The following is a 23,358-nucleotide window of genomic DNA, read 5'->3' on the forward strand; positions in this document are numbered from 1 at the left end:
TGCCAAATCAAGCTCCCAATCGATTGCTGCCATCAGTCCCTCGTTATGCAGGGTGTACTGCTCAGCAATACACTGTAAAATATTGTAAAACTTCATTATACAAGATTAATTTGTATCATTATCATTAGTCTAAGAATGTAGAATCCTCTTCCCCTTTTTGTGTTATATTATGATGAAGAATCAGAATTTCAAATTATAATATATTTCGCTTGAAGGATGACATATTTTCATTTCAAGAAAAAAATTGTTTCTAAATGTCGTTATTCAATTAGTGTGCCTAGCTTTTACTCACATTTTCCAAGTTTATGGGTAAATATTAACACTCACACCATGTAAGTATTTTTTTTGTTAGTAGAGGCAAACGCTGTGGCTTGGTATCGCGATGTTCAGGAGCTACAGAAAACGGAGGTTCTGCGTAAGGCATCCGCCAGAAAAAAGTGATGCAGCTGCCAGCAGGGGGTTGATGACGTGAGCTCTGTTCACCCTGGCAGTTGTTTCCCAAGTATACGATTGGTGACAGGAGGCACATGTAACCTTGAACTCTACCCTTCCACCTTCTTGCACCATCGTGAATGAGCAGGGGAGGGCACAGGCGTGACAGTGAAATAGTCGCTGGAGTGCTGTCACACTTACTATTATTTTCTCCTCTTTGAAGGAGAATTCGGGTCTGAAATCACAACACAATAGTTGACTTGCAATGAGATTTGTACAACATCATTTCCTGTTATTATATCATATTTGCTTGATCAGAAAAAGAATAAATATATAGCCTAGCCATGCAATCATGACACATATTTTACAAAACCTTATCAGAATCCATGATATTGTAAACATAAAAATGTGAGTAATAACTCTGGATATTCTTTATATTTTGTCAAGTTTGGTTAAGTTCAGCTCTATCTTACATGTAATTGGAGAGCGTTTGACGCTGGCCAACATAGCGCTCAAACTCTTCCCAGTCTTCAGTGGTTGGCACAAACTCTTCATCATCTAACACTAATAATAATCATCTAATAATACTAATATGCTATTAACGATGATGCCAGAAAATGACAATAACTATTTTATATAACATATCTATAAGTGAGTAGGGTTAAGAAATTTGGCGAAATTAATCGTGAAACTTATAACACTATTTTATCAATTATAGATTAATATATTACGTTTTACAGATAGATATGCAGTGTGAATTAGTTTTGTTATTATAATAAGAATAATATACGTAATTAAAAAATAAAACACTAATAATATCACATTACAATTAAATGACGTTAATATTGTAATATTAAATATAGATTAATACAGTAGTATTAGAATAATACTAGAAAATAACCCGAGTTACTACTACTAATACAAGTGGTTCATAAAATAAATTACTCACGTGCTTTGGTGGTATGTGGAGTATGCAAACAGGTTAGAAAACATGTCGTCTTTGAAATGGCGAAAACAAAGGTAAGAGTAAGCAGGCGAATAAATAAAGTTGGTCACATCTAGCCTCACCCAGTTGCTCCACGCCCGGTGAAGGTCTGGTCTTTTCTCTGCTCTTGGCTATGAAAAAAGTGCTTCTCAGCTTGCCATCTACACAAACACGATGTGGCGCGTTAGAGATTATGACAAATTGAAATTAACCAGTTTAATACGAGAAAGCTTATCTGTTATTTGCGATAGATCAAACTTGAACTGAAACTAACGTTATCTGATCATGTGACTTACAATTCCCGCCATATGGCGCAAACAACTTCTACAGCATTTTTCGACCATCATAGCGGACCAAAAGGCTCATCATTTTTGTCAGAGGATGAAATGCAATCGTTCAAGCAAAGCTTAAAAAATTACACATATTTTTATGCTATGTTTTGAGATATCAGTGCTCAAAGTTGCAGCATTACGATGCCGATAAAATAGACGCGTAAGAACAATAGACATGGTTTTTATCGCGAGCGTTAAGTATATTTGTGAAAATAATTTGACGAATAATGATGCATGAAAGTGTAAACATAAACCATCTGGCACATATACGTCACATTTTAGCCGTTTTGGAAAACGAATCCAAACTAGGGGGTCTCGTGTCGCTGCAATTTTCTGTTCGTTTTTTAGCTTTTAAGAGCTTTTAATCCCATTTCCACATATTTGGCACTTACCACACAACAAAGTAAGACTTTGCGAATCTTTTGATACCAAATAACTGTAATGTGAATTTTATTGCAAGTCAACCTTTAAGGATCTGGTGAATTGTGCTCCATCACTAAGCTGCATACTTTTTGGTGGAGATACAACTGTTTTTAAACTGATTTCCAGATTTTACAAACTGAACTAAAGGATATTGAAAAAAGGTATTTGACAAATAATCTTATTCCAAATAGTCAACAAATACTACTTGTCAAATTTACCATCCCTCAGTAAAATTTGCTTGATTCTTTTGATTTATTGTGTATATACAAATTGATAGTTTCTGTAAAAAGCCATACACAGTATTTAGGAATAGCAATTAATGATGACGTATCATCACACGCACACCTGCACACCTGCACACCCGCACACCCGCACACCCGCACACCCGCACACTCGCACGCCCGCACGCCCACGTGCCCAAACGCCCACACGCCTTCATGCCCACACACCCACACACACACCGCACCCACGCACTCACACAAACACACACACCCACAAACACACACACAAACACACACCCCACACCACATACCACACACTAAACAGCAAACGACACACACCACACGCCACACGCAACACGCCACACACCACACGCCACACACCACCAGAGGGGCTGTCCTGCTGCTAGTCTCAAACTATCGAACAGTCCCTTTTGCTTTATGTTTCTACTTTTGTTTATTTCTGTTGCATCGAAATTTACAGGCAATAATACACCACATGCACGCACACTTTCCTTAAGCAAAGATGAACAGATTTATTCATTAACAATGGCTTGAATTTTGATTTAATCACGTTATGCACTCAGCTATAAGAGTTACATTATGATGTACTTAATATTTTATTTATAGTAATCTAGTGGGCTTTATTTAGGATATTGTTAGCATGTACATAGTTTCCTCTTTTTATCCTCAAGATTTTCAAGTTGTGGATAGTTAGAGCCTGATTTTGAGCAGCTATAATCAAACCTTCAGTCCCTCATTTCATCCAGTCAGTTTTCAATCATCCCCATAATTCTATTTCAGCATCCTTGACCTTCTATGGATACTGACTATGTAGATTTATCTCCACCTATTTCTCTTCTCTTGTTTTTCTTGCTCTGTTTTCAGGTCTACTTTGTTTGGTTGTTTTATTACATGTCCATGTATGAGGTCAGAGAGTCTGTCAACATCTTAACTTGGATTCTGACAGACTTTATGTGAACGGAAACATAGGAGGGAGAGGATTGATGAGTGTGGAGATTCAGACTATTATTATTATAATTATCATTATTATTATTGTTATTACTCTATAATAATGACTCCTGTTCAGGTTACACTGGATATAGCGGGTATGATCAAACAGGAAGAGGAGTGAACTACCTGTGTATGCCTGACTCACCAGAGTACAACAGTCCAGGATCAGTCAGCGCTTCAGTATTTATTGCTGGGGTAGAATATGAACCATATTCATTTGGTTTATTTCCCAGTAGCACCTACAATATAATCAGAATGCTCCATGTGCAAGATGCTATACTGGTAACCGGCCCGTTTTGATGATGATACCAGCTAAGAGAACCTGCCGTGATGACTGGACTACAGAATATGAAGGTGTAATTTTTAATATCTCTCTTGTACTTGTCGTTCGTATACTAATAATTTCTGAAACTGAGTGGATAACTCCTAATAATATTTCAAATAATAATTTGACAGCTTCGTCATTTCTAGCTTTATAATTTGTTCTCTAAGCATCTCTACCATAGATGATAGCAAAAACAATTGTTGTGACGCATATGCATTGTCAATTCTTGTACCTCAGGCTACATCATGACCGAATACTACAATCACAACCACCAAATGACATTTGAGTGTGTGGATGCTGAGCCTGAGCATGTAGCAGGAAAAAGTGCTGACAAAAATGGTGGACTCTTCTACTTTACCAGATCAGAATGTAGCAAGAGGTCCTACTGTCCACCGTATGATGGGAATAAGGCTATTACTTGTGTTGTTTGTACCAAGTAACTGCTTTATACATTCTACATAACAGCTGTATTAGATACACTTATTCTAATCCTCACAGATGTTCTATCCTAATAAACAATACTTTTATTGTTAACACAAAATTCAGTACAATAAAATATAATAAAAGAATATTCTGTCTGTGGGCTTTGAGTTTATTTGAGCTGAAAAATTTAATTAAAAACCAAAGTTGGTGTGAAGGTGTTAAGCCATGAAATACCACATTAAAACATGTAAATATCTTACTTCAATATACATTTATATAAAATTATAAGAGCATAAATAATTCTCAAGGTATTCCCCATTTTTAATTCTATTTACATGTATATAAACATGAAACTTGAAATATTGAACTTGGTACAAACAACCATGTATATTTACATACATATAATACATATACACGGATACATATTATGTATTTATATAAAAATACATGAAAATTGAAATGCAATGTTTCAAACATGATAACAAAGCAAACTATTGAAGCAAATATGCAAATTATAAAGTTCTTAGAGGTAACCCTAAATATTAAAGATAATAACCGGAAACCATACCTAAAACCAGACAACACAATTTTGTAAGTTTACAAGCAAAGCAACCATCTTCCATCAACTTCGAAAAAATGGCCTGGAAAGTATCAACAAACGATTATCTAACTAAGCCTCACATGAATTACAATTCAACAGCTCAGTGCAGCCAAACCTTTTGGGCAAGTGAATAAGGGGCCGTAACTCCCAACTCACATACTATCTTAGCAAAAGCAAAGATAAATTGCAACTGACTTTGTAATATCACATGGTATAAATCATATTCAGCGTCAATGTACTAAAAATTTCTTAGCATGGTCATAAACCCATTTCTCACCAATCATCCCCTAAACAAATTGTTCAACAGAAACACTTTAAAGTTTAGCTATTCATGCAAACATGAAAGCTATAATAGATGCATGCAGCAAAAAACTTAAAACGCAAAAAACCCGCAAATCAAAATACGAAAACACACAATTGCAAGAAGCGAACAACTGCCCAATTGAAGAAAACTATAATCTACCAAATTACTGTAAATAAAAAGCCAAACAAATGTCAAAAACTTACATGGGCCTTTGCTCAACAGACTTTAAAACGAGGCGCACTAACCACATATTTTATCCACAGAATTAAACAAAATCAAACAGAGCTACGGAAACAAATATGAAAACTAACAAACGAGTTTATAAGAATAGTTAGTACAAAGAAAAACATATTAGCACAAGCTCAACTATACAGCAACAAAATACTGTAAACTCAGCATACTTGAAAGGTTGTAATTTTGTAACGATATTACTGCATTCAAAATTTTGCAGAATTGCAAAATTATACTAATTAAGGAAGTAGGGTGTAATCGTACATGAAACTAGCTTTTAAAAAATTGGACTACTCATAATACAATAGCAGGTTGGCTGAAGAGGAGCAAAAAGAACCACTAACACATTGTGGTACATCAAGGATCCATCAAAGACTCACCAGCAATGAAACAGATATCAAGTGCAGAGTGCAGTGTATGAATAACTGGGCAAGATTTGGATCTGACATAATCCAACTCCTTTGGTTAAAGAAATTGACATCTCTGCATGCTGAAATGGCAAAGCAATTTGAATGCCCGATAGTAGACAATGACATCCAGAATAGCTGATGAACTGTATTCCTGATGAAGGGCTCAAATCAGGAGCCTATTCCCAAAAACTACCGGTCAATAACATGCTTGCCTGCTACATACTTGCAAACAGCTCAGGAATAGTTGCAGACAATGATTAGACTGTCTGTCAAAGCAGCAGGAGAAAGCATACCAATCTTGTTATGACTTGAATTGACTGCAGAAAGATCTCAGAGTGCCTAAGTTTATACAAGTCTACCCTGCCCTTGTGTCATTCATCATTATGGAAACCATCTCTTTTACATGGATGACATCAAGTAGCATGCAAAGAAGAAAAGGGACACTGATTTCAGCTAATAATTTTTGAGGCATCTATGTTGGCCATAGAGGCTGCATATCCTTTTATGCTCCGTTCTTTTTCTTTCACTGTTTACTGTGCAGTTTTGACCCGCCTGTTTCCATATTTCCTACTAAGGTATAATGTAGTCAGCGGCTTACGGGCTGCCATGTCTGTTTCCATGATGACTTCCCCAGCTCACCTTATTATGCCTGTTAGATACCTTATTACCAGCATGCACAGAAACCAGTATTGACGTGATTTCATTCCAGGCATTAAGCCAGCTTCATAGGACCTGTCAAATGGGCTTCTTGTATTTGGTAATTACCTTGTGATGCCTTTTGGTTTCATGGTTGATGTTGCTTTGCATAATCCCCAAGTACTCGTGCCTTACTTTAATATCTTTTATGGTACGGGTTTACTATTATAGCAGCTGTGTGCACAGTACAGCCTTTCTTGATGATTAGCTCTTCAGATATTTCAGCATATACATGTATGTAACTGAGATAAAACTTTCTCAGGACACCAATGTCTGAATAACATAGTCAGCCACAACCCAGACAAAGCCATTACAAATATTTACAGATGGAGTAGAAAACTCTTGCAAAATTTATAAAAGTAGAAAACAGGAAGTACAATAAAATCACTTAAATATAAGTTCGTGCTAGAGACATCTTTAAAATTAACCAAATTTTTAGTTCTTTCGATATTGAACATGCTTGCAAATAACAAGCAGCCCGTAAATTTTCATATCATGCGCGTTTTAGGTACAAGAGTGAATAACTCTTCATCCATGTCTTAAATCAAATGTTTTATGCTGGTAGCCTTAGTTTTATTTATGAGCTTCTCAAAGTCAAGCTTCAAACTCTGCAGGAAAGTCTAACCTACTTATAATTACCCTAACGCTACCCAACTCAATATTTTAGGATTGCACAGTTTTAAGCAAGTTTTCAACATTTATATGAGAAGGTTGGCAAGCTGATTTCATTATAGCGTACAATTAGATACCTATACGACATTTTTCACTGTAGGAAGACGATGTTGCTAATGTTAATATTTGGAGTTGTCCTCTCATACCTGAGATGTTTCAATTTTTGGTATCACATACTGCTTCGCAGGACGTTACGGGTTACTTCGCGGCTACATATGTTGCTTTAAAGTGGAAAGACAAATACCAAATAGACACTGCTGCCTTTTTCATCCGGTTGTACAGCAGTCAGATCAAAGTGGATACTCAAAACCAAAATTCTTACCAGATGGTTCTGCAAATTTTAAGCTTGACCAGTTTCCCACCGGTACATGTATATATTAATTTGAAAATTTTTTGTCTATACATACAGCATTTTTATGTAGGTTCGCAAATCGACTAGTTACCCAAAAGTAAACTCAACAAGCTGGTATAGATTACGACTACATAAACTTACCAGTAGTACATCTCTCTTCACTATGTGTTCTGTTAGCTGATGCTCTAGAACAAGATACGCTCATACAGCAGATGAATGTGAAAACAGCATTTCTCAATGGCACACTCTTTGATGATAACTATATATATGACACAACCAGAAGGATTTATTGTGCCAGGTAAAGAGCATTTAGACGGCAAGCTGAATCGATAGCCAGATTTTAGCTGTTTTACTGCGGATAGCTGTGTTTATGTGCAATAGACGAATAACACTAAGATGATGATCACAGTGTACATCGATGATCTGGTGTCTGATACAAAAGTGCTGACAACCCTATTCCCTCACTGTAGTTTAAAATGACAAATCTTGGTGAGCTGAATCACTGCCTAGGTATGGTTGTAGAAAGGAAAAACTCATCCTTACATCTCAGTCATAAGCCATATACTCACCAACCACTAATGAAGTTTGATATGGAAAACCAAAACTCTGCATCCACACTCTTGCAGTATGTAATGTCAAGTTAGAGACAAATGGTGAGAGCAAGCGACTCTTCCTAAAGCTCTATAAGTCTATCTCAGGTATCTACATGTATATATACAAATCTCAGTGTTTGTCTGTCGTTCATGTGTTCAGTTGCAGCAATTGAAATCGAAAAATAAAAAACCCACTTCACCTTGGATCTGAACTTGGAACCACCAGTTCTGCAGACAAGCAAGCAAACCACTATCTTATACTGTTCTTTCCATACTGTGAAGTAAGTGTGTACATACTTATTACATTGGTTAAAATATCTTCAAAGTATGCTTGCAGAATTACTATTGGTTAGTGCTAGCATGCTTAAAGATCATGGTTGCGTGAGAGATCATGGCATGTAATGTGACGATTATAAGCATACTTGTAAGCACAAGCTGGCTTTAAACGAACAGACGCGGCTCTTATTATAAGAAATACTTAGACTAACTTAGGTTACTAGCTTAAGTTACTCAAATTTATGGGGTAATTATTTTTTACTTGTTCAGCGTCAGCCATCCAGTTAGTATTCCTATATTCTGCAACATTTACTAAACCTGATATTTCAGTGACAGTTGGAGTGTTTTTTTGAAGCTCAATTTGTGCTTATCTTAAACGCACTTAACAGCAGTCAAGAGGGTCCTTCTAAAGATCTGGGTATTGTTTATCAGAAACAAGGCAAACCTCTGTATGAATACACATATGCTAATTACACCAGTGGTGGTGACCATCACTCAAAATCTGGAACTGTGTTCATACTGACTGATGAACCAGTCAGCTGGTGTAGTGAGTGTTGGATGATCATAGACTCACTGACTGCTGAATCTGAATATATAAGTCTTTGTATGAAGTGATGGAAGGTGGCTAGTTACACCAGCTATTAGTGGATATCAGAGTTTGATCATTGATTGCCACAACCAATCGGCTCTCGTGATAGCAAGCAATGGTAAAACAAGTAAACATACCAAACAATTTGAGGTGTAATATCATTATACATAAGAGGCAATCAAAAAAGCTACCATTGTTATAAAATATTCCAATCTTATGAAAACCGTAGCAAACATTCTCATGAAATCACTGTCCTGCGAGTGATTTGTATTTCTTAGCGATATATTAGTGCCAGCATAGTCTAGCCAAAATAGGCTAGATTTAGATATGTATTTTCCTAATTCATGATCCCTTGTATGGGTTTTTGTTTTGAATAGGCATTGAGCTGTGTGGGAGTATCGTACAAAGGCATTTTTATGTTTAGTCTGATGATAGATTCTGAGTTGTCCACTCGTGTATACAGTGTTTTAACTGTTTTGTATCACATAATACTTTGTGTGATGTTACACATTACTTTATGGCTAGAGGTATTGCTTTAATAAAAGTGCATCCAGTTCAAAGAGAGTTTAACAGGAGGGTACCTATATGGCATGTTTGGCACATTGATACCTATGTGACATGCTTAACAGGTGGACACACCGTTAAAGTGCATTAGGCAGGTTGTCCAAAAGTTCCTTCTTATTGCTATGTATGACTAAATTGTTTCAGTTCCGATGTTATGAATCAAGAACTGATTAATTGGTTTGGAAATATAATATTTTATTTAAGTTACCTTGTATAGCAAAATCAATAAAGTTTCTGTTTTACCAGAGTGGGTACTTGTACGCATTAGTCATCACACGAAAGTTAGGGTTGGCATTTGGCACCTGAAGCAAGTGCACATCTACTTCCCTGAATGACTCATTGTCAAATGTGCTCAAGTCAAAGGCAGTGAACCAGCGTTTCTTCTTAACATGGTAATATTCTACTCTCGGTACATAGAGGCGCTCATCTTTTAGTTCGTAGCCTCCAAACACATACACCCTTCTACCTAGAAGAGAGAGTGTTATTCTATCTCCTCAAATACATTTAGTTCAGGGTTTATCAACTGCTAAACTATATTTAAGATGAACTGAGGCTCGAACATGTTAACATTATGAGTGAAAATGGAAGGATTCGATCATGTTAACATTTTGAGTAAAGATAGAAGTTTAGCCCCGTAAATAGATATATTAAGAAAACAAGTTGTGATCATATGCCATTCTTTAGCTAGCTTTCAATTATACACTTTCAATTAGTGTGTCTATAAAGCATATTTATATCTATGCATTTATACAGTTCGATCTATGAATAGATGTGTCAATTATACACTTTCAGTTAGGGTGTCTATAAAGCATATTTATATCTAGGTATTTATACAGTTTGCTCTATGAATAGATGTGTCAATTATACACTTTCATTTATTGGGTCTATAAAGCATATTTATATCTATGTATTTGTACAGTTCGCTCTATGAATATAAACTCTAATTTTCACAGAAACTTTTAAAAAGAAGAGAATTTAGAGCAAAACCAAATACGGACTGAATATTATTCCAGCAAATCTTATTCTTTAGCCAAAAAAACTTTCAGAATAATTTGGCAGATATTTCAGAGTATTTTTAGCACATAGAACTTTTAGTCAAAAATTCAAATAATATACATGCATTACTACAATTTCTAACACGTAAACTTGTGGTAAATCTTTATACAGTTAGTGGAAATATGACCTGAAACTCTTTAAGGTAGGAGCATCTTAACTGACTTCTTGCTGTTCAGCGTAAACTGGCTTGCTTAACAGACCCGCTGTGCGTATCTCATTTTACTCTTTTACTAACTTTTAATATAAACTGTTCATTATAATTTCACCATTCAAATTCATATAAAAATTTAGTCTTCAGATTGGGTTTTCATCACTACTATGCAGGGCAGTCTAAAATAATCATTTTCACTTATTTTAAACAGAGAAATTGAATTGTTATAATAGTGCTTCATAACTGATGTCAATAGTACTAATAAAAGCAAATGCTTACAAAAATTATATCCAGTTCATAAAAACCGCAATAGAATATTCAACAATTTTTGAATGTAGCAAATAAGAGAAGACAATTACTACGTTGAATAAAAACTTAGTTACCTGAATAACTTCCAATATGTATATAAGCTGTAGAACCGGTTGTCTTTAGTAAAAATTAAAAGCAGCAAAGCTGAATTAAAGTAAATTTTTTGAAGGTTTCAAAGGGAGCAGCAATATTTTAGCTGTCTAACGCACAAAAATATATTTAATTCTCAGAAAGGGCAACGTGTGATGATGGAAAAGTATCCGATCTTAAATTGCTCTCCCGTTTAAATCAACAAGGTAGGCTCGTCTGTGCAGCCACCCAAACACAGGGTTAAAAAAGTTTATAAACTCTAATACTAAAGTAGAATGTAACAAAAAGAATAAATGTGTTGTAAGAGAATTGGAGAGCCTGCAGGAAGTGCTAGAGCTTCATGGCAGCATCAAAAAGTCTAAGTTCAAAAGGTCAATGGCTGAAGCTTCCACTGCTTTTCTCTCCAAAAGTTTTTTCTATCAAAATCTTAAATTTTATATAACTTACAAAAATGAAGTCTAGTTTATTATTTATATTAATGAAAGCTTGGCGGAAATGAAAAAAGTATCTTTATAAAAAATAATACAAGTGAAAAAAGGTTGTATTTAACCTATATTTTGCCTCAGTCTGAAGCTTGGTAAATGGAAGATACTGATGCTGACGACAAACAATTTGAGTAAGATGCTACCTAAACTTCTTGTCGCTGATAGAGTTATTGTTATGTTTCTGCACAGAAGCAATTAAATAGAGTATTAAATTAGAGAAATGGTTTATTGCACACTCCAGAGACAACTGATTTGATAACAGAAAACCCAAGTATTTATGTGTTTGGTCATAGAAAAGCTTTGTAAAAAGCTACAAGCATTATTAATAGCTATAATGAAACAGTACTATATAATATTAGCTTGTATAAAGCTTTAGCTAAAAAGCATAATGTTTGTTGGCAAAGTACCAGTAATACTTGGCACTTGCATGACACCTCCTCACTAAGCTAAAGGTTCTTTCTGGTTCTCTTAGACCTTCGGGGTTTGTCTCTGCTATACTCATTTCCATCAGGTAGACGAGGGTTGCGTGGTCTTCTTCTAGACGGAGGTTGCTCTGTTACAGTTGTAGGGGCTGGTAGTTGCAGTTTTGTCTCCTCTGTTATATCAGGTTTATCTCCAGGGTCTTGATCTTCTTCTGTTGAGTATCTTGGTCTGAGTTGTTCAACATGTCTTCTCCAAGTAGGTCCCTTTGGTACCACTTTGACATTGAGACTACGAGTTCCATATACCTTAGTAACAATGGCTGGAACCCATCTAGGTTGTCTGTTGCGTTTAGATCCATGATACAAGGCATAGCATGGTGCTCCAAGATTGTAGCTGTGTATCTTGCTAACTGTCTTTTCTGCCGATCGGTTGACTTCTCTGGATTGATGAAACTGTGCTATGTGTGCGGGTGATGGCAATAGGGTGTCAATCTTGCATCTCATCTGTCTTCCATTCAGCAGCTGACTGGGAGAGTATCCTGTAGGAAGTGGTGTCCTTCTATAGTGCATCAGGAACTGTTGTAGTGCAGATTTAGGTGAGAGTGACGATTTCTTCATGGCTTGTTTGAAGGATTGTACTAGTCTTTCAGCTGCGCCATTTGTAGCTGGATGGTAGGGTGCTCCAGTGAGGTGAACAATGCTTCTCTCTTGACACCACTGCTGAAACTCTCCTGAGGTGAAGCTGGTAGCATTGTCAGTGACTATGGTGTGAGGGTATCCAAAGTGTGCGAATATCTCCTCTAAGATGTCTGTGGTAGCTCTGGTAGAAGTAGATGACGTCCTGTGTATGCATGGATACTTTGAGTAGGCATCTATCATCACTAGCCATTGGCTGCCCATGAAGTTCACTGCATGATCTAAGTGAAGATGACTCCATGGCTTCTCAGGTAGCATCCAGGGATGTATAGGATACTTCTGTGGAAGCTTCTGCTGTTCAGCACAGGCAGTGCACTGTAGGCTTGTCTCCTCTATATCAGAGTCAATGCGAGGCCAATAGACAGCAGTTCGAGCTAGCTTCTTCATTCTTTCCATTCCAAAGTGTCCAAGGTGAAGGATCTTTAATACTTCCTGTTGTAACTTGACAGGAATGACTACTCTGTTGCCATATAGAAGACAACCTTCAGTGATAGAAAGTGAATCTGAGATCTTGTGGAAGAGTGACAGCTGAGTCTCCTTCATCTCTTTGTTACCAGGCCATCCTTCTGCTGTGTAGCGCATTACTGTGGCTAGTGTTGGGTCTTTCTTTGTCTCCTTTGCTAGAACATTGTAGTCTGTAGAGTTGAGCTGTTGTCCAATAGTGTGAATAGTGCATACTTTATCCACATCATCCTCATCTTCTCTTGCATCAAACTCTTTATCCGGTCCAACTGGCAGTCTTGAGAGGACATCTGCATTTTGATGATGCTGGGTAGATCTGTATTCTATGGTGTAGTCATACCGATTTAGTACCAGTGCCCATCTTGCTAGTCTGTTGGCTGCTAGAGCTGGAACTCCTTTGGTAGGTCCTAGAAGTGTGAGAAGAGGTCTGTGGTCAGTTACCAAGATAAACCGTCGACCATACAGGTACTGGTGATACTTCTTTAGAGCAAATATGATTGAGAGAGCTTCTTTTTGTATTTGTCCATATTTCCTCTGTGTGCTGGTCAGTGTTTTTGAAACATTGGCTATTGGTCTCTCACTTCCATCAGGATAACGATGAAATAGTACAGCTCCCAGTCCAGCTTCTGAAGCATCACATGAGATTCCAATGTCAAGATCTGGGTTGAAGTGTGCTAAGACACTATCAGTTGATAGCATATCTTTCAGTTTGTTGAAGCTCTTTTCTTGTTCAGTGCCCCACTTCCAGGTCTCTCCTTTGCGTGTCAGTTTGTGCAATGGTCCTGTGAGTTGTGACAGATTGGGTATGAACTTGCTGTAGAATTGTGTAGCTCCTAAGAAAGATCTTAGCTGAGTTAAGTCTGTTGGGACTGGCATCTGTTGTACTGCATCTGCCTTCTTTCCTTTAGTGATTCCCTTGAAGTGAGTTTGTGTCCCAGATACTCTACTGTAGGTTGAGCAAAACAGCACTTGTCTTTTCTACATCTGAGCCCTCTTTCTTCTAATCTTTGAAGAAGTCGACGTAAGTTTTGTAGATGGCTCTCTGCATTGGCTCCACTCACTAGTATATCATCTAGGTATACTGCTACTCCTGGGAGGTCTTGTGTCAGTTGCTCCATGATTTCTTGAAAATACCCTGGTGCTGAGCTTATGCCAAAGGGCAACCTCTTCTGTAGTAGTACTCCTCGGTGTGTTGATAGTGCTAGTCGTCGTTGACTTTCTGGTGCCAACAATATTTGATTGTAGGCATCTGCTAAATCAATCTTTGTGTAGCAATAGCCTCCACCTAGTTTTCTGATTAGATCTTCTGGTAGTGGGATAGGTTTCCTATGTGTTTCTAGCTGATTATTGATAGTCTTGGAGTAGTCTCCACATACTCTGATCTTCCCTGCAGCTTGACCTGTTGTAGATTTGCGTACAGGTACAACTGGTGTTCCATACTGGTTGAATTGAGTTGGTTCCCATATGCCTTTAGCTACACCTGCTTCGTATGCTTGGTTGAGCTCTTCTGTCAAGGCAATAGGAACTGGTCTGGGTCGGCAGAAGACTGGCTTTGTTGAAGGTTTGAAGTTGATCTCTAGTTCAAAGTTCTTGAGACATCCTAGCTCGTCTTTGAATATTTCTGGAAATTCTTTGCACATCTCCTTACACTTGATTTGTAACCTCCCATCTGGCTGGTTCTCTATGATTGTTGATACAAGGTTCTGTTGTAGCTTGTCATCAATAGAGATGCCTAGTTGCTGTATAGCAGTTCTTCCTAGTAGGTTGAGATCTTGTACAGCACTAATCACAAATGGTAGTCTGACTTCTTTCTGTGCATCCAATTGGGCAGTTAGCTCACATCTGCCAAGTGTCTCTATGAGATGTCCTGAGGCTGATTTGTAGTTAACTGTAGTAGGTTTTAGGTTTGGCTTTCCTAGCTTCTCCCATATTGATTTACAGATGAAGTTGTCACATGCTCCAGTGTCCAGTTCAAGTGTGAAGTTGTCTCCCTCCAGTTTGATGTTTTCAGCAAGTTTGACCATCTTGGTTGATGTGCATTCTATCATCTTTACTGGTTTTTCTGCTGCAGATGATTTCTTTTTCTTGCATGCTCTTTCTATGTGACCTTGTTTAGAACAAAAGTTGCAGGTGGCTGCTTTGAATCTGCAGTCATCCGCTGTATGGTTAGTTCGGTCACATCTGTAGCATAGCTTTCCTTCCTTCTGCTTGTCAGGTGTAGAGTTGTTTTTCTGGATTGGTTTGTATCTTGATTTCTGTTGAGCAACCTTGTTGACTTTAGACGAGTTTCCATAAACTGTCTCTTTGGCAACTTTAGCTGCTTCTTCTGTTTCCTGTGCTACCTGTATAGCTTTGTTGAAGTTGAGTTCATTGTCCTTGACCTTGAAGAGAGATTTGAGAACTGCTTCATTGTTTACAGAGCAGATAAATCTTGTTCTGAGAGCCTCATCTAATGGATCTGTAATGTCTATGAAGGCACATGTAGTTGCATCTTGACGAATTCTGGCAGCTAACTCTTGAATAGTTTCTCCAGGTTTCCTCTGCATGTCACTCCAATACTTGTAACGCTCTCTAACAATGAAGCGCTTAGGGTCATACTGGTCTTTGAGAAATTCCAGTATTTCATCCATGTTGAGGTCGTTGATCTGCTTGGGTGTTGAAAGCTGAGCTGCCATATTACTAAGCTGCTTGTAGAGTGTAGGCTGTTGGTTGGTGAGAAAAGTGCCAGCAATCTTGTCTTGATGAATAGAATTTGCTGCAATGAATGTGTTGAATCTGTCTATGTAATCTGTTAGTAGCTCTGCTGTTGGGTCAAAACCTGGGAAGGCTGGAACAGCGGTTGCAGCTGTTTCTTGTTTCCGTTGTAGGTTTTGTAGTAGTAGCTCCATCAGTTTCTTATTCTCCTCCATTCTTTCATCTTGCTGACGCCTGTATTCCTCTTGTTGCTGCTTGAACTCCTCATGCTGCTGTTGTCTATGCTCTTCTTGCTGCTTTCTCTGCTCCTCTTGCTGCTGTCTCTGGTCCTCCTGCTGCTTCTGCATTAGCTTGATCAGGTCTGCTACTTCTGCCATTGTAGTGGTGCAATTTTGAACAGTTACTCTTGTAATAAACTAGAACTCTTTGTATCGATTTTATCAATGATAAAATCTGAACAAAACTCTTTGTAACTGTTCAAAAGAGAAATCCTTGTCGCCAATTAGCTTCTGTTATGTTTCTGCACAGAAGCAATTAAATAGAGTATTAAATTAGAGAAATGGTTTATTGCACACTCCAGAGACAACTGATTTGATAACAGAAAACCCAAGTATTTATGTGTTTGGTCATAGAAAAGCTTTGTAAAAAGCTACAAGCATTATTAATAGCTATAATGAGACAGTACTATATAATATTAGCTTGTATAAAGCTTTAGCTAAAAAGCATAATGTTTGTTGGCAAAGTACCAGTAATACTTGGCACTTGCATGACAGTTATGTTAGCAAGAGAAGATAAAGAGTAGGACACAGTTGAAGCTTGAGAAATTTAGAGTTATCGTCTCATGAATACTTTCTAGCAATCTGGTAGCAGATAGTAATGTAACTGTACTACTAGCCATATTTTGCTATAATATTTGACTCACCAACATGTAGAGTCGTGGCACCTGCCCTTGCTCTCAACATTCTTTTTTCTGTAGCTATGGCCTTGTATGGGTTTTTGTGTTTGAGGTAATTTTTGGCCACATCAATGCTGCATAGCCCTAGAGATTGTTCAGAAGAATTGCTACAATAGTATATACCAGCAGCTAAAAAGTAACTTGGCCAATCCTGTTTAGTTGTTTAGTAGTCTATAAGTATCTACTGAGTATTTACTGTATTTATTTTAGATAGAACATATGAAGCAAGTAGTAGTATAAAAATAATGATTCAATTAAATTCCCTAAATTAAATTGAATTAGATTTAATGACTCAAATATTTTATAACAAGATTTAGCCGATGTAACAATATACCACAATAGACAACAATAGACCACAATAGACAACAATAGACCACAATAGACAACAATAGACCACAATAGACAACAATAGATCACAATAGGCCACAATAGATCACAATAGACTTGAACTTAGTTCTTTTTACAGAAATAAAATCGTTAAATAATTGCGAGTAAAACTACATTCTCTCTGAAGTTACTTTTGGCAACCTTTCAACAGACTGACAATGTGTACAAAAAAAGAGATATACATGTTTATTTGTGTTTAAAATAGAATGCATAGTGGAAATTATAAAAACGCGTTATCAAAAACCAATTTTGTAATTCTCTCTGCTATCAACAGTTATTTAGTTGATATGCTAACAAACATAATTTATAGCTAAATATCTTTAGCGATTCTTGTTGGTAAGACATTTTATTATATTTAGAGTCTAACTTTGTATATAATACTATATTCTAACATATTATAGAGCTATCCTAAATTAGTTTAGAATTTTATTAGTTTTATTAGAGTTACTTTTGTTTAGAATGTAGAAAATTTTAAACAGAACTTATTCTAAATTATGATATTAACTTGTTAGTTATACTATATTATAATTTTACGTTTCGATGCAGCACTCTGTTTTTTGTTTAAAAATTGCATATGAACACATTTTAAAACTTTATGAATGTCACAATTCTTTCTGAGTTTGTTTGTTCCTGTTATATGAGATTATGATACAATCTCATGCAATAGTTGCAATTAATTACATAAGTTAATTTGTGATAAAGTAATAAAAATGATTCAGTAATAATTTATTATACTTCTGGTAGATCTTGTTATGTTCTTTGGTCCTTTCTTTTTGTGTTGCGAGTCTTACGCTAACATCCTCAGATATGATGGTACAAATGGCTGCATTTTACGTTGTTTCTTTTTCTCTCCCTCTTCTTCAACATCTGAATTGGGATCATCCAAGTCTAACTCATCAGTCAAAAGTTTTCCATCTTCAGTTGGTCCTTGCACTAAACCTGTACAGAGACTGTAGTTTATTATGTTCATACAGACACTTCTTATGTATGAGTGTATTTTTGTCTTGTTTTTTGTTCAATAATTTTGTAACTTTTTAGTTTTGATTATTATCATAAAGTATAAGCTGATAGATGAGCCAATAAGATACACTTAATATTGCTCTTCTACAGGTACCTTAACTAACACATGGCATTACTTTTTAACTCACAACAGATACCTACACCAATTGCTATATTACAAGGTTAACACAAGTGGCTAATATTTCTACAAGTATAAAGAAAACCCTTACAATGAACATCAGTGATTATGACTAAGTGTTTTAACATAAGGTTTTTGCAAGCTTCGTGTTTGTATTAGTATTACCTAACACTTCCTACCGCCAGGCCCGTATTCCCTGTAGCGACTGGGCGGCTGAGTCGCCCCAACGTTGTAATAATTTTCGGGGGCTGAGTACTAAGAATTGCAGTCTAAGCTCATTCGCTTGGAATTTCCAACTACTAATTATTAGCGCTAGAGCGCTAATTAGAGCGCTAGTTTAGAAGGCTATCTGCGCTCTACCACAACTATGGATGCAGTGGAGAGGCTCACTAATCTAGTAATGGTTTTGCCTGCCATTAATGCAGTGAGTGAGATATCTTTTTCTGCATTGAAGCAAAAGAAAACATCGATGAGGAGCACTATGGGGCAGGCTCGTCTAAATAATCTTCTAATATTACACATATATAAATGTGTTGACATAGATACAGATTCAGTTGTGAAATATTTCTGCCATGGACCATTGACAGAACAAGAGCCTTTGCAATGAAAAAGTAATATCTCTTGTTCTGTCAATGTCCCTTGCAGAAATCTGTAGTGTCATGAGTTTTATATTGTTCGTTGAATAAAGAAAAAGTTTTGCCTATCATGAACCATAAGCAATACATTTATGTAGATTTTGATCCTTACAATTGATTGCATTTATGCATACTTTAAGAGTTGTTGATGCTTAAAAGGTCCAGAGCTTTAGGACGCTGCCACGAGCCCTGTTGGGGGCTTACCCCCCCAAACCTTCAGGTGTTCATAACTAGTCGCCTAGAATTTGCAGCCCCACCTTGCAACCAGGGAATACAGGCCTGCCTAGCGCTGCCTAATGCTACCTAACACTGTAAAAACTGTGTAACACTACCCAATAGTTTCTAACATTGCCTAGCATTACCTAACACTAACTAACACTACCTTTACGTAGTGTTAGTTAGAACACAACCTAAAACTACTCAACACTGCGTAATATATACTACCTAATACTCCAAACACTACCTGACATTATCTAACACTATCAAATATTACTTACATGTAACACTAGCTAACAACATCTAACAATACTCAATACTACCTAAAAACTAACTTTTGTGCTTATAAGATAAGTAATTAATGTATAGGTTATGGTAGCACAAAGTAAATTTACCTCCAACAGTAAAGAGCTTTCCTTCAGTTGTAAACAAACTGGTCTGTTGAATTTTTTGGTTGAACACATAACCCCATTCAGTGTACCAGTGGTGTTGAAATGTTTCCTTCTCTCCTACCATCCTGAACTTTCATCTTAGTTCCCTAAGCATATACGTATCTTCTTATTAAAAGTGAAATACATATAGTCAAAACCTGTTTAAGGTTTCAAATAGGCTACTGTAAATTGTGGTCAGTATCAAGCTCAACACAGATTGGTCCAAAAGCCTTGCAGTTTTATTGGCGCATTGTCTGTCACCTGAAAAAATGTATCAAATGTATTTCCTTATAGAAGGAGTTGTCGATGCATGAAAAGGCATTCCGATTCAATTACATATTATGAGCAGATAACTCTGCTTTACCTCATCTAATAAGGGTTATATGATTAGCACTACATACATCTTTGTCACTAATCATATCATCTTATGCTAGAGACATTGTTGACAAAGCCTTAATATTATAATCTAACTAATACTTTTATTTTAGTTTCGTTGAGATAAGAATAACTCTTACATTGATCTATGAATAAAAAACAGAAATATAATGATTGATCTGTTATAAATGTTGATCTGAAAACCTTGCGTATATGGCTATTAGTTATGACCATATTTTACATAGACATTGTACAGACTTGAACAAAGCTAGCAAAACAGAGTAATATTGTAATTGTATAAAGTTTAATGTCTCTCTTGCAGCAATATACCAACAATATACATGTATTCTTCCAGCTGTGAGTAGACATCAGTAAGATGGAAGAACTCAAACTCTCTGCACTTTTATGATGTACTTAAACTTAATGGCTGTCCTTGACTTTAACTTTCCTTGCTGAACTGCCTTTAAGAAAGAACTAAATAATTATTTAGGAGATGATGGATTAGGGCAAAGTGGGTTTGTTAAAACCATCACTACTGGAACTCATCCAATTAAAAAGAATTAAGTTTTTCTTTTCCATATTTGCATGATAACCATCTACAGTATAATGTTTGTAGGATCATTCCTGCTTTCAGTAACTAGTAGCAACCAGTATTTACCATATGTTGTATTTATATGCAGAGTTGGGTCCGTGACCTCCACAGATGTAAAGCTTGTTGTTTAGAACAACGGAAGAGTGATGCTTACGGGGCTCTGGTAGTCACCCCTCAAAGGACCAAGTATCTATCAAGGGTTCATAGCTTTCTATCACATCTGTTGTTTCACCATCATTTGTTTCACCACCTTTAAATTATATGTCTATGTTTAATAAAGCCAACCTTTTGTGTCAATTTATCAGCTCTATGCTGATTGTACCAGATTCATACAGTTTTAAGTTTATACATTGTTGGTCTTCCGTTATATGGCTATATTAGCGGAATGCCCGGCGTTGCACGGGTATTAAAAAAAACCTATCAACAGTGACAGGTAATGTAGTTGCCTGCCACTGATCATTAGCCTGGCACATTTTTATGGCTAATTTGAGTAAGCTAGTTAGTAAAATTAATAGTAAGGGCCATGAGAGCAAGCTTTAAAGACTTGTGTTAATGCAGTGGTATGTGTGTTTTTACCCACACATTGACATATATCGCGTAATAAAACCATCAATCTCGCATAGCTTAATTGGTAAAGTTTTTGCTTGGCAAACGGGAAGTTCCGAGATAAAATCCAGCAGAAAGCAGATACTTCATCCCTAAAATTCAATAGCTATGGATGAACAAACCGAAACACACACCCACAAACTTTGAGATTAATGTATATAGATTCTGATAATCTCTGTATTGCGACTCTGTTCTGTCTATCATTATTATTGAATACTTGGTAATAATATCAGTTGTCTGTTTTATCATTCTTAAAGGTTGACTTGCAACAAAATTCACATTACAGTTATTTGGTAAGTACGTAAGTATTTCCAAGTACGCTTGGAAACGGGTAAGAATTTTACGCTACATGAATTCTTTACAAAAAGAAAGAAACAATGTGGGATGACGCCTTCTCCACCGAAGAAATTTGCTAAGGAGATAACCCTTACAGTTGAAATACGCTAAATTGTTTTGGAGGGTGAGTCTCCTTTAAAGATATAAAGTAAACAGGCCATTGCTGTTTATATTTCTTTTTACCTATGATTTTTGATGTAACTATCTGTTGCATTTTTTGCAAGATTTTAGTTAAGAGTTTGAAGTTTATAAAAATACATACTAAAGCTTCTTAAAACTATGTGTTCTGTAAGCTAAATTCATCAAAGTTATATTCAGCAATCGTGTTACACGTCTGCCTCGGAAATAAGAACTCTCCATGTAGTACATTGTAATGTTATATTATCTTGCGGATCATAACCACAAAATGCACTAAAGTCATTGTAGGTACCTATGGTTACTAAAGTTAACATATTATTTTGTTAATTTTTTAAATGAGAATAATTTTGATGATTTTTACCAGGTGATGATTGCATTAAATAATTACTATAGATTTCAATACCACTCTATGTATGTCTATAGCCCACGATATTTTTGCATGACAGTGGTGGCATGCCAATTTTTGCATGCCAACACTGAAAGAAATTAAAATCATATAATTGTATACCAAATAATTTTCTATTGTAATCATTGCAAAATGGACTATATGGAGCCATTACATGCTGATGATTTCACATTTACATTTAAACACCTTTACATTTTTAGTTTTCATCCTGACTTATTTCAAATAAACACTTCTTTCAAGTTATGAAGCTTGAAAGTTACACTTGTTGGACAAAGTTTGAAATCCTTTACAGTTGTTTTATTTTCTCTCCTAATCTTTCTCAACTACACAAAACACTTTTTTCACGATATGCAGTTTAAAAGTTAGAATGAGAAATTTTCTTATATGTTTAATACAAATCCATTTTCTGTCCAAAGGCTTTTTTATTACTTGGCCAATATCGAGTAGTACAGCTAGTATAAAAATATTCATGTATTTAAATTTATTATGAATATAAAAATAGTGTTTTATATTTGTTTTATGTAATATTTTATTTTATATAATATTTTATATTGGAAAAGTATAAATACATTTATATTTGTTAAATATAAATGCATTTGAATTTATATTGGTAAATATTAAATATAAATATATTTCTTTGACTTGAATATAAAAAACTATTGGTATACAAGTCAAAAATTTATAAACTCATAAATTTTTAATGATCTAAACCATGGTATTCTCGACAATAAAAAATCCTTACTTTAAGTAGGCACCACCCACGACAGCGCTGGTGTATGAGTGCTTGGTAATTTTATCTCTTTAACGCCCGTCTAGAGCTAGTGGTATTATTAGAGCATAACACCGCTTGCAGAAAAATAGTGACAACTGTCGGCCTGCCCTTCTCTGTTATGCGAAATCAACAGAAGTCATCTGCTCTTGTTTACTCTTTGTTGTCATCTTCATCTAAACTGCGTCCTCCACACATCCTTGGATTACAGTTGCAAATATTAAACTTCATCACATGATCTTTTTAAATATACCGCTGGCTTCATTGGATGTCAAGTTTTTACTTACAATTCGTAAAATATCGTCAAACCATTTTCATAGATGAATTGTCAATAGCAAATATTGACAAAATGTAACAGATTTTTATTTGATTTATTATGCTTCATTTTTGTCATGCAATTACAAAAGAATTGAATCACATACAGTCACACTGCATTAACGCCAGTCTTAAAAGTCTAATCATTAATATTCCAAATATCAAGGTGTATCTAACTTACTTGGTATATACTTTGATGCAGCTTATGCTAGGTGCTCTCCCTTGTCACTGCAGGGCGGGTCGTCTAATTTCCT

The 23,358-nt window shown here is 36.0% G+C and overlaps 2 protein-coding genes and 1 pseudogene across 2 annotated transcripts in view; 2 read left to right on the forward strand and 1 right to left on the reverse strand.

The window, feature by feature from the left end:
- Positions 1-23,358, forward strand: part of LOC137410412 (short-chain collagen C4-like) — a 179,947-nt gene that overhangs the window by 13,292 nt on the left and 143,297 nt on the right. The window lies entirely within an intron of this gene.
- Positions 1-23,358, forward strand: part of LOC137385359 (short-chain collagen C4-like) — a 135,889-nt gene that overhangs the window by 11,528 nt on the left and 101,003 nt on the right. The window lies entirely within an intron of this gene.
- Positions 9,680-21,230, reverse strand: LOC137385362 (uncharacterized; annotated as a pseudogene).

Source organism: Watersipora subatra, chromosome 1, assembly GCF_963576615.1.
Source record: "Watersipora subatra chromosome 1, tzWatSuba1.1, whole genome shotgun sequence".
In the NCBI taxonomy this organism is placed as follows: Eukaryota; Metazoa; Bryozoa; class Gymnolaemata; order Cheilostomatida; family Watersiporidae; genus Watersipora; species Watersipora subatra.